At 49.4% G+C, this 9,677-nt stretch overlaps 1 long non-coding RNA gene across 1 annotated transcript in view; it reads right to left on the reverse strand.

The window, feature by feature from the left end:
* Window positions 1–1,840, reverse strand: part of LOC108802125 — a 19,013-nt gene extending 17,173 nt beyond the window's left edge. Inside the window, exon 1 of the long non-coding RNA XR_001942197.1 lies at window positions 1,828–1,840. This is a non-coding gene — a long non-coding RNA (uncharacterized LOC108802125). The remainder of the gene's footprint in view (window positions 1–1,827) is intronic.
* Window positions 1,841–9,677: the final 7,837 nt, after the last annotated feature.

Raw genomic sequence — 9,677 nt, forward strand, 5'->3', positions numbered from 1 at the left:
TGTTATGCATTATATATATATATATATATAATCTTTTATTTCTGGGACTGGTCTGAAGCATTCCTCTATGAGGCCATACAGATGATCGGTTATAATATGGTAGAAGAAGGAACAATGATACATGTTATGATATATACCGTATACTGTGTAGGTGTGTATAGAAATACATTTCCTGTTTAGATAAAGAAGTAACAATGTATATAATTGTCTCTATTATACAGGATATGACTCGGAGCCGTACAACCTGACCGTCCTGGAGCAATATGGAGACGCCATCATTAGGCTGTACCGACCGCCGGAGCGGCCAATCACAGAGAGCGAGTTCTATACGTCCTTCCATCACACTGGGACCGGCGGTGAGACAGAAATCTCAGATTTTATATTTCTATAGTTAATGTTACTTGTTGTTATTATTATTATATACAGTGGGGGAGGCCGACATTGAATATCTATAAGATACAGTGTATACCATCACCTATGACATCACAGAGGTCGCTCCCTTTGCCTTCTATGTCATGAGCATCCCAGAATAACATCCACAGCCTCTCCCATAGCACTTACCAACCATGTACATTTAAAGGGACAGTCCAGTGTCGTGTGATTTCTATATTGATGGTGCTCAGGACTAAAATAACATGTCACATTCTGGTCGGGTCAGTAGGAAATATCGGATATGTTTATTTCACATGTTTGGCTTCCTGTCCAGCTGGCGGAGTCCTCGGCTGCTTTTCACACCGAGCCAATCTTAGCTGCTTGGCTAAAAACATCCCGTTGTTTACGAGAGGCTCAGATTACAGGCACAGCTGAGTCAGAGCGGTGACTCCCTCCCCTCCCTTGTTCTGTCTCAGGCCGGGCTTTGTACACTTGGAGGGATACAGTCTGGAATGGAAATCTGAATATTTCATAGTAACAGTTTACAGCCAGCAGTGGCATTCCGGGGTCTCTATAAGTTTACCTGGATACTCTGTACATCTTATTACAGAGCCAGATAGATGAAACTATGCAGATTAAACATATATATATACACAAATCAGAAAGTCCGCACTTTCAATGAGAGAGAGACAGTCTGAAAGCAAGTTCTGCTCTCTCTTTTGATACGCTTCATGTCCTGTGAACACAGTGCCATGTGTGCGTCCCATATCAAATGTTCATATTAAGGGCTAGTTCACACCAGCCACAGTGCGTTCCGGCCCGATTCTGGTCGGAATACACTGGATCGCATTGCGACCAGCTCACTTTGTGGTGGGGCGGGAGGGGGCGTCCTCCGGCCGCAATGCGATCGGCCGCACGAGGAAGGCGTGGAACATCAATTCTGCGTTCCGTTCTGGTCCGGTCAGATAAAATAGTGCTTGCAGCATTTTTTCGGACCGGACCGCAGGCATTGCGTTCCCGTGCGGCTGATCACATTGCGGCCTGAGGGCTGCGGTGCCATTGAGTTTAATGCAATGCCACGCCCCTCCCGCCCCACAACAAAGTGAGCCGGCCGCAATGCGATCCAGTGTATTCCGACCAGAATCGGGCCGGAACGCACTGTGGCTGGTGTGAATTAGCCCTAGAGGAAACAAAATCTAAGACCATAGGGAGCCTGCCACTGTTGAGCTGTCCTGAGAATGCCAGTCGTCATGCTGATCCGATGGCTTCTATACTTTCAGATCAGGAGTTCTGACTCCAATAACTTCATGCTTGATCATTGACGCAGTAGTGCTCCAGTCAGGAATCTAGATATTATTTTTTTATTATACAGAAAAAGCTGAATGAGTCAGAATAGTGCTGCTCTGTGTGGCTTTAAACGCACTTTCAATTAGAGAGAGACAGTCTGAAAGCAACCTCTGGTCTCTCTTTTAAAACCCTTCATGTTCTATGAACCCAGAGCCATGGGTGCGTCCTGCATTAAAATTACATTTTAAAAATAAGGATTTAAAGTAAATAGTAAAAAAAAAACAGTTTAAAAACATATACAGAAACATACAGTATGTCAGCCTCTTAGTATTTGGGCAGGCAGCAAGAGTTTGGGGGTTTTTGTTTCCCCATTTTGTCACTCTCTGGGGTTTAAGCAAAAAATTAGCGTTGTCACCATGTGCCAGTATCTCAGGGGCAGGAACGACGTCCCCCCGGCTTTATTTATGACACTCTTTCATTTGTTCTTGCAGAAATGGATCCGCAGATGTCTCCGCCCCCGCAGAGCCAGACAGAGCCGTACAGCTCTAGGTACCGCCCACCAAGTTATCTCACAGTGTCTGTGGTGTCCCAAGGCAATCACACCGGGCTGGGAGGGGGAATAAAGGGAAACTCCGGACACAAAAACCTCCAGCTAAAAATTAACATTGGGACAGGGCTGTAACTACAGATCACAGGGCCCCATAGTAAAAATCTGATGGGGACCCCCCCACGAACTGTGAGTAATGATGCCAAGATCCCAAAGACTCCTCTGGTGCATCTGAAGTCGTCTCCTTACTGCAGAAGTTACAGGGGATTATAATTGTCATCAACTGCGGCTGTTTTATGTTTAATTTGCCTCAACAACATAATGGGGCCCCTTTCACCCCCGGGCCCCAGAGCAGCCGCCTGAGCTGCTATGGCTATAGTTACTCCACCGTGTTGGGACATTCGTATCCCACCAGGGAAGCACCTGGATGTAATACAGATCTGTTGGCTCCCTGTAATGGACGTGTCTTTCTGGAGCTCAGGAACTATAACAATGACTCTAATCTAAATTGTACAGGACGCAGGCAGAGCACGGGGGGCCGGCGTGGGCCGGGGGTGACCGGGACGTGGACTGGATGGACCCCGGAGACATCTACACCATCTCCCAGGAGGAAGAGAACTTCCTGCGGCAGAACAATCTCCCTCTGTCCTCCCTGCAGCAGCTGAAGGAGGCGGCTCTGAGCTCTGTGAGTACGGTCCGCGTCAGTGCCATTCCTCAGGGGCCGCTGTCACATGACAATGATGGGTGGACACAGCACCGGCCAATCCTCGCCCAGTGTACACCATTTAAAATTCCCACATTGACCGCGTTTATGTCAGAGCAATTTTGCTGCATTGGCACTTAAGGCATGCCAGTGTGACCTCTGAAGCTATATTATAAATGTAATAGTAACTGCTTGCGGGACCACATTAGTATGCCTTAAGTGCATAAAGAATCCGGCTCAAACTGCTCTAGCTAGGTCAATGAGGGGCCACTATCTCTTGTAGGCAGGTCACTGAGGGACCAGGATCGGTTGTAGGCAGGTTACTGAGGGGCTAAAATAAATGACATGTATCCATATGTTTCTCTGTTTACAGCGTGAGGGGATGGCGAGATTCACTGACTTCCTCCGGGGGACGCTGGGATTCCACCTGCTCCACTTTTGGATGGACTGCGATCACTTTAAAGAAGAGTCTGTAGACCTGGAGGTCAGCCAGAGCCCCGAGGAGGCCAGACACCAATGTGTCCACCTGTTCAGGTAACAGCCAGGACACACACGGCTGGAATACTGCATTGTACTGATGATAAAGGGTCACTCTGCACATAATTGATATACCGGTGTATGGGGGACGCTGGTGAGCCAATCCAGCTGACAATCTCTTCTATCTCTTGGGGGTCTCTATTGGCTCCCATGGTGTGCTGTAACACCCAAAACTCCCAGGTGGACAGGAGCAGAGCCAGGAATTGCGGCAGGGAGATCTCGCCTTTGAAGAGACACATAAGAAGCCAGCAGCTGATTTAACTTAGCCCACTCCACCTATAACTGAAACACAACGCCTGGCTGCAGTGCCCTGTTGTTGAAGCATAACTCCGCCCGGTCAGTGTACATTGTATCAGCGTATAGGTACTCGGTGTCATTTATCAGGCTACCACTAGATGGCGCTAGAGGCCACTGGCAAAATCTGACCACAGTTGGTAATTCAATCATTCTGGTGGAGATGCTCCATTCCCTATTGTTAGTTGGATCGGTACCGGGACTGAGGGTTACAAATCATGAGAGAGAGTCATGTACAGAGTACACAGGGAGGATTGTGCTGACATCCGCTGACTCTCCTCTCCCTTCCTCCACCCTGAAAGGTCCGTCCAGAACAAGTATCGCACCTACCTGAGCCCGGCCTGGCAGGTAAGTCGGCTTATTTCTTACCCTCCACGTTGTAACATAGAAGGTGAGTTTTGTTTAAGAATTGATTTTTAATATAAATGCTACAAAACCATCAAAAACGCCCCTTTTTTAATATTTTTTTAACTATGATATCCTGTAACCAACAAAAAACTTGCATTTGTAGTCCTCGTACCCATGGGTGCAGTTTATAGACGGGGTTTCCCACAATTCTCAACCCCCTGCTCCTGTAATAGGCTCACTGTCTTTGCCAGAAGGCTGCCCAGAACTTGAGGTCAAGTTACAGGCATCCCCTGCAGCCTCTGCCCTAGGAGTCCCATCTTTGATAAGATATCCACAAAGCATAATTAGAAAAAGTCCATACTCACCGAATGCAGCCAGAGTCCACACTCCAGACCCCCCCTCCCCCTCCCCTTCCCTACCAAACAACCCAAAATACAGTATATTCAGCCACTCGTTGCCTCACTTCCTGTTCCGTGTTCGTCCGAGAAGGGAAACACATAAAGTAACGCACGGTGACACTTGATTTACAGGAGCAGATACGGCTGTCCCAGCAGGACTGGGGCCCCTCCTATCAAGCACTGAGAAGGTCCCAGTATGACGCGCTGAGACGTCTGCGATTAAAAAAAGACAATTCTGAAAGTCTTCTAATAAAAGATTTTAGCATCCTGAAGTTCAGGTGAAAAGAAATTAAACAAAGTATTCCATAAAAATGATCGTTTCCGTTTACTTGATGTTTTAAATGTATTTAAAATGATCTTTTAGCGATTTTATAAGACATATAAATAAATATTAGGGACATGGTGCGCCCAGCACACTGGTGCCGCGGAGCATTACGGGTTCTGCAGAGGAAGCACAGTAGGGGCTGTCTGCTTTCAGACTGTCTCTTTGTAAGTGTAAGTATGGAGCACTTGGAGTATTGTAAGTCTGTATGGAGCTGTGGAGAGCGGGAAGAGAGATGGCCGTATGGAAATGTTTCACTCCTTTAGCTGTGTGTGTACTCTGAGCTTCAGCAATTCAGCTCCGTAAACACAAGCGATATCTTCAGTGAAGCAGTTAAGAGTAGCCGGGTAAACCTGTGACAAAAGACATTGGAGCAACTGCTGGTTGGAAAGTGCAAACATGGACTATTCAGATGCAATATTTCATTTTTACCTGGCTAAAAATTGTGTGTCAGGTATCAGGAACCAGGTATTGGGTAGACCGGGTATCAGGAGGATCAGGTAACAGGAGACCAGGTTATCAGATACCAGTATGGGACCAGGTATTGTGGGACCAGGTTATCGGACAGCAGTGGGGGACCAGGTATTGGGGGACCAGGTTATCAGATACCAGTGTGGGACCAGGTATTGTGGGACCAGGTTATCGGACAGCAGTGGGGGACCAGGTATTGGGGGACCAGGTTATCGGACAGCAGTGGGGGACCAGGTATTGGGGGACCAGGTTATCGGACAGCAGTGGGGGACCAGGTATTGGGGGACCAGGTTATCGGACAGCAGTGGGGGACCAGGTATTGGGGGACCAGGTTATCGGACAGCAGTGGGGGACCAGGTATTGGGGGACCAGGTTATCGGACAGCAGTGGGGGACCAGGTATTGGGGGACCAGGTTATCGGACAGCAGTGGGGGACCAGGTATTGGGGGACCAGGTTATCGGACAGCAGTGGGGGACCAGGTATTGGGGGACCAGGTTATCGGACAGCAGTGGGGGACCAGGTATTGGGGGACCAGGTTATCGGACAGCAGTGGGGGACCAGGTATTGGGGGACCAGGTTATCGGACAGCAGTGGGGGACCAGGTATTGGGGGACCAGGTTATCGGACAGCAGTGGGGGACCAGGTATTGGGGGACCAGGTTATCGGACAGCAGTGGGGGACCAGGTATTGGGGGACCAGGTTATCGGACAGCAGTGGGGGACCAGGTATTGGGGGACCAGGTTATCGGACAGCAGTGGGGGACCAGGTATTGGGGGACCAGGTTATCGGACAGCAGTGGGGGACCAGGTATTGGGGGACCAGGTTATCGGACAGCAGTGGGGGACCAGGTATTGGGGGACCAGGTTATCGGACAGCAGTGGGGGACCAGGTATTGGGGGACCAGGTTATCGGACAGCAGTGGGGGACCAGGTATTGGGGGACCAGGTTATCGGACAGCAGTGGGGGACCAGGTATTGGGGGACCAGGTTATCGGACAGCAGTGGGGGACCAGGTATTGGGGGACCAGGTTATCGGACAGCAGTGGGGGACCAGGTATTGGGGGACCAGGTTATCGGACAGCAGTGGGGGACCAGGTATTGGGGGACCAGGTTATCGGACAGCAGTGGGGGACCAGGTATTGGGGGACCAGGTTATCGGACAGCAGTGGGGGACCAGGTATTGGGGGACCAGGTTATCGGACAGCAGTGTGGGACCAGGTATTGGGGGACCAGGTTATCAGATAGCAGTGGGGGACCAGGTATTGAGGGACCAGGTTATCGGATAGCAGTGGGGGACCAGGTATTGGGGGACCAGGTTATCGGACAACAGTGGGGGACCAGGTATCAGGGGACCAGGTTTTCGGATTACAGCGGGGGACCAGTTTATCGGGGTACCAGGCATTGGGGGACCAGTTTATCGGGGTACCAGGCATTGGGGGACCAGGTTATCGGGGTACCAGGCATTGGGGGACCAGGTTATCGGCAGCATACTTCGGTGCATTAGAGTGAAGATTTACCTGACTGCCGGACAGAAACATGTTCAGCATCTTCTGATTCTGTGTAAGTGAGTTTCTGGTGACGGGCCCCTCTACCTTATTTCCAGGCACAGAGCGGAGCGGAGGGAGAAGCCGGAGGCCATAACAATGGAGATCCCGAACACCGCGGCATCCGTCATACCATCGGAGACCGCTGACATTACACCATCTCCGAGGAGGAGAGACCAAGAATTAGTGAGTCCTCCACCTTGTCCTCTCACATGGAGTCCTCATATGGAATTCACACCTTTATATATCTAAGGGGAAGAGTTATTTTGTACTTTGGGATGGGGTGGCGAAGGATAAGACCCTCTGCCAGGTTTGCTGTCTGTGTTCTCGCTGGGGAGATTAACCTTCTCTATTTGTCTTGGTGTCACCGGTGTCCTATCGAAAGCTCCAACTCGTTGAAATCTCCAACTACCTCTCTGCCGGGTACTTACAAGTTGGAGATTTCGAGCAAACGGCGTTAGACTGCAAAACACAAAGACTGACGGAGCTTCCGTGCAGCTGCACTTTAACAACATTCAGCAGGTGGCAAACTCGACGAGTATTCTGAAAACGATATGCGCGCCGCAACTGTACAGAGCTCCAGTCTTTCTGAGCACCGGAAGTGAGGTAGTTGGAGATTTGGATGAGTTGGAGCTTTTGATAGAACACCGGAACAAAACATAAGCAAAAATCCTACATTGATTTGATTTATCGGGGTACCAGGCATTGGGGGACCAGGTTATCGGGGTACCAGGTATTGGGGGACCAGGTTATCGGCAGCATACTTCGGTGCATTAGAGTGAAGATTTACCTGACTGCCGGACAGAAACATGTTCAGCATCTTCTGATTCTGTGTAAGTGAGTTTCTGGTGACGGGCCCCTCTACCTTATTTCCAGGCACAGAGCGGAGCGGAGGGAGAAGCCGGAGGCCATAACAATGGAGATCCCGAACACCGCGGCATCCGTCATACCATCGGAGACCGCTGACATTACACCATCTCCGAGGAGGAGAGACCAAGAATTAGTGAGTCCTCCACCTTGTCCTCTCACATGGAGTCCTCATATGGAATTCACACCTTTATATATCTAAGGGGAAGAGTTATTTTGTACTTTGGGATGGGGTGGCGAAGGATAAGACCCTCTGCCAGGTTTGCTGTCTGTGTTCTCGCTGGGGAGATTAACCTTCTCTATTTGTCTTGGTGTCACCGGTGTCCTATCGAAAGCTCCAACTCGTTGAAATCTCCAACTACCTCTCTGCCGGGTACTTACAAGTTGGAGATTTCGAGCAAACGGCGTTAGACTGCAAAACACAAAGACTGACGGAGCTTCCGTGCAGCTGCACTTTAACAACATTCAGCAGGTGGCAAACTCGACGAGTATTCTGAAAACGATATGCGCGCCGCAACTGTACAGAGCTCCAGTCTTTCTGAGCACCGGAAGTGAGGTAGTTGGAGATTTGGATGAGTTGGAGCTTTTGATAGAACACCGGAACAAAACATAAGCAAAAATCCTACATTGATTTGTCACCAGAACAGGAACAGAGGGGAAGTCTTCCAATGGGGACACCTATCTATAGGGGGGTTTCCTCACTATGGGGAGATTTTCTCTCTATCGATCTAACCAATCCCTAAAAACAAAAATTAGCTTTAGAAATACTTTAATCATATCAGTCCTTGGCTATGTCATCAATGATTAAAGCTCTGGGGACGCCCAGGAACAGCAATAGAGGGGAAATCCTCCAATGGGGATGCCTGTTCTGTTTACATTGTTATACCCCAGCATGGGAAATATGGAACATCAAAAATGTAACATTGTAGTTGTGACAATAAACGCTGCAATACGATATCACAAGCAGTGTGTCCGCGCTGGGAATACACCGTCCCTCCGCTCCGAGCCGCGTCTTTGTCTCTTTCAGGCTACGACCTCTGTGCCCGGCCAGCAGGAGGCGCTCTGGTCCCAGAAGATGCCCCATGACTCTCTATTGGACAGGATGGTTCCAGCCTTGACCAATGACGGTGCAGCCGGAGGGCCGTTTATCTGTTATCTGAAAAGGTGACACGGAAATCATGGCGAGCGCTGACTGTGGAGGGGATTCAGAGTTCTCCTTTATGGGATCTCGTCTATTAAAGTGTCTTTCATGAGAACTGTCTGTGTTCCCTCCCAGCCACCAATCAAATCACTGGAGTATGGCAGATGGAGAGGGAAAGTCTGAATGCCGGTGTTACAAACTGCACTGCCGAAAGACAATTAATAAATGACGAGGATTGGCTGCTGAGCTGTACCTGGTGCTGATTGGTCAGATGTGCCTTATATTGTGCCAAACGTGGGCTGATGCTGATTGGTCTGATGTGCCATATAGGGTGCCAAAGCTGGTCTGAATCTGGTGCTGATTGGTCAGTCGTTGCCATATATGGTGCCAAAACTGGGCTGGACCTGGTGCTGATTGGTCAGATGTGCCGTATATGGTACTGAAGCTGGTCTGAATCTGGTGCTGATTGGTCAGATGTGCCGTATATGGTACTGAAGCTGGTCTGAATCTGGTGCTGATTGGTCAGATGTGCCGTATATGGTGGAGAAACTGGGCTGACCCTGATGCTGATTGGTCAGATGTGCCATATATGGTGCCAAAACTGGTCTGAATCTGGTGCTGATTGTTCAGTTGGTGCCATATATGGTGCCAAAGCTGGGCTGAACCTGATGCTGATTGGTCCGTTGGTACCATATATGGAAGGGAACTCTCACTGCTAGAGTATCCATGACCTAGAAGAAGTCAGGGGCTGGCTCCGCCCACCAGGCTCCGCCTATAAGTAAAATAACACTTTCGGGTGGGTTTAACAAGTGTAGTTCTTTTCTATTGAAGTATTGGAGGCTATCA

This window comes from Nanorana parkeri, unplaced genomic scaffold (genome assembly GCF_000935625.1).
Source record: "Nanorana parkeri isolate BGI_ZX_2015 unplaced genomic scaffold, ASM93562v1 scaffold2673, whole genome shotgun sequence".
In the NCBI taxonomy this organism is placed as follows: Eukaryota; Metazoa; Chordata; class Amphibia; order Anura; family Dicroglossidae; genus Nanorana; species Nanorana parkeri.